The following is a 3,136-nucleotide window of genomic DNA, read 5'->3' on the forward strand; positions in this document are numbered from 1 at the left end:
AGTGTAAATTTCCAGTGCCCACATGGGTTTGGAAATGCTTACAAGTGGTGTCATGCAGAGCAAATTTTATGGGTTGTCTCTGTTCACTCCAATCCTCCTGCATATTTACTTTTGGAGATGATGTAAACAGAAATCAATAATACATAGGTTGATTAAAAGGCTATTATCTAAAGAGTATTATAAGTATTGCTGTACAGCCACGTTTTACTCTTTCTTTTCTTTTTTATTGGCAATTCAAAATTCAGTACCTATGATTTGCGAGGAAACATAAAAAAGTAAGTAATGGAGACCCTGTGACAATACCGGTTCCCTTAACTTACATTCCTGAGTTCTTCTTACTAGATGTGTTTTTCTTTACATGGGATAGGGAACAATAATAGCTCAATGATTCTGAAGGATTCAGCTTTTGAATAAAAGCCATAGACACAGAACAAAATTGAGGTAATAAAAAGAAAAAAAAAGCAAAACATTTTGTATATAAGTAAAAACCTTATTTGTACCCTTACTTTATAATAATCTCTTCTCCATTTTATTCTTGACTCCCAAATTTTTATGCTAAACTTTATCTGTTTTAGTGCAGGGTCACATATTCATGTGAGGCTTTTAATGTTTTCACATAATAGAAATTCAGTTCACACCAAGTTAGCCCCTCATATGCCAAAGACTGCGGTAGGTGTGGTGGAGCATGCAAAGAAAAGCTCAACATGGTCTCAACTCTGACAATGTAATCCTTTAGTATAGGGATAGCAATCTAGAAATTTGAGAAATGGGCAAAGCTAGCAAAGCAGAAAAAACTCTGGGGAGGTCATCATGACTCCCTCAGGTTCAGAATTGAAGTCCTAGCAGAGCAGTGCTCTCAGCTCCTTCCAAGGCCCACTTAGCCTGGGACACTCCCCACGCTCACAGCAATCAAAGATGATACACAGCTGTCTTACTGCCTGCAAAGAGAAGCAGAAGAGAGGAGATGAAGTTTTATTGATAAAACAGAAAGCAGGGTCAAATCACCTAGGTTTGCTGTTTGCAGAACTAGATTATTGAAAGCAAATCAGATACAGCTCTGCAAATATAAAGCATCTTTATACATAAAGATGTTGAGAAGCAGTCATGATATAGCCTGTGTAATGAACTTATTTTAGAACAAAGGGCAAAATAAGCAGATTATTTTTCACACAATGGGATGCACAGATGTCATTTACCCATGCACTGACTGATCTTCTGTTTCTTATTCGTCTCTTCCTGCAGCACACAAACTCTTTGTGAACAAAATTATGAACAGTTATGTGCACACATAAGAGTTCTTCAACAGATAGGTCAGGGGTAAAATGATAGCGGGAGATTTGAGGATAGATAGCATCATCTTTTTTCCTCTAATTACAGGATGAGTAAATACATGAAAGAAAATGTACTAAGTGTAGCTAAGAAAAATCACAAAATAAAAATTATTCACAAAATCAAACACTCGGATCATCTGTTATATCTTACTAAGTCTATCCTCCTAAATATGTGTAGATAATATAAATGGGCATATCAACAAAACCATTGGAACATTTAGTTAATAATGTGTCTGTCTTCTGTGCATCTCGTCATTATTTCTCTCTTCGTGATAATGTTTATTAGATTATATTGATGTATCATACTTCAGTATGTTATTGTTGAAAATTATATTTTTGTTGTTTTTCAATATTACTTTTATAATAATATCTACCCTTCATTGGATGTTTATAATCTCTCCTGGACTTCATTAAGCAACATTTACTGGACAGTTTCAACCCATTGGTTCTTATCATGGGATTAATGTTTTCTGCAGTCATACCTCCCAGCCTTGCTATTTTGGATCTTGGTTCTTTGTTACACAGCAATTTCATAATGACATACAAAGAAAATTCCATAGTGTTCCCATCATTTTCAATTATTAGCCATTTTCCTAGCTTAAAACTCAAACTCGAGTACAGGACCATTCTTCCCAGAGTCCTGTAGAGACTTCTTCATCACAGACTTCCCTGATGTGGAGAAGCACAAGATTGAACCTGACTGAGCAATTTCCTGCCTCCTTATCTCCCACCTCCCACCTCCTATGTCCTTTGCTTACAGGACAGCATTCTGCAGGAGGGCCCTAGCAAAATGGCGGCTCAACCCTGGCTATCTCTAGCAGTGTTTCTTGCCATACAGAAACTCAGGCATTTCAGCCCCACAAAATGAGGAGGATGCAGCTTGCCTCTGCATTATGCTCCCTCTATGTCTACTCTATTACCTCTCACCAATTTGCTCTTTTTTGTTTCAGGTAGCCACAAATTGATCAAAAAGCTACTTAAAATGCCAACTTTTCCTTCTTGCGGAGATCCTTAATCTTTTCAAGTGATTCATCTGATACTCTACCTATCTAGCCCCTCTTCACACTTAGTTAAATCATGCCCCTTGGGAGAAAAAAACCCATAGTCATGTCTCTCCCAACCTAAAGGAGTTGACAACTCATTAATCTGAAGATTTCCTTCTCTTTTCCTCACCTGTCTTTTGCTTGTTTGCTTGTATGAGCTAAAGTTTATACAGATGGTCTAAGTGAGTGTTAATCAAAACTTAATGTGCACCTGAGTCAGCCAGGAACTTTTTAAAGTGAAGATTCTAACTCCATAACTGTGAGGTGGGGCCTGAGAGTCCTATTAGGTTCCTAGGTGATGCTTATGCTGCTGGTTTATGGACCACACGTAGATTAGCAAGGGTCCAGTGATCATGGTTGATTGTGGTAAGACTATTCCCCCCAATCCCTTTTTTCCTTTTTTTTTTCTTTTTTTTTTTTTGAGATGGAGTCTCACCCTGTCACCCAGGCTGGAATGCAGTGGTGCGATCTTGGCTTACTGCAACCTCCACCTCCCAGGTTGAAGCAATTCTCCTGCCTCAGCCTCCTGAGTAGCTGGGATTACAGACATATGCCACCATGCCCAACTAATTTTTTGTATTTTTAGTAGAGATAGGGTTTTACCATGCTGGCCAGGCTGGTCTTGAACTCCTGACCTCGTGATTCGCCAGCCCTGGCCTCCCAAAGTGCTGGGATTATAGGCTTGAGCCACCGTGCCCAGCCTTTTCCCCCTTTTTAGAAGGCCCTAGAGGGCACTGTGGCCCCAGTGGTTGGCTGCTGCCC

General features: G+C 39.2%; 1 long non-coding RNA gene across 1 annotated transcript; it reads right to left on the reverse strand.

Moving 5' to 3' along the window:
- Positions 1–1,105: 1,105 nt before the first annotated feature.
- Positions 1,106–2,549, reverse strand: LOC112625461. Its single transcript, XR_003119602.1, has 3 exons — positions 2,505–2,549; positions 1,814–2,000; positions 1,106–1,252 (listed from the first exon to the last, which is right to left on the reverse strand). It is a non-coding gene; the product is annotated as an uncharacterized LOC112625461 (long non-coding RNA).
- Positions 2,550–3,136: the final 587 nt, after the last annotated feature.

This window comes from Theropithecus gelada, chromosome 5, assembly GCF_003255815.1.
Source record: "Theropithecus gelada isolate Dixy chromosome 5, Tgel_1.0, whole genome shotgun sequence".
NCBI classification, from domain to species: Eukaryota; Metazoa; Chordata; class Mammalia; order Primates; family Cercopithecidae; genus Theropithecus; species Theropithecus gelada.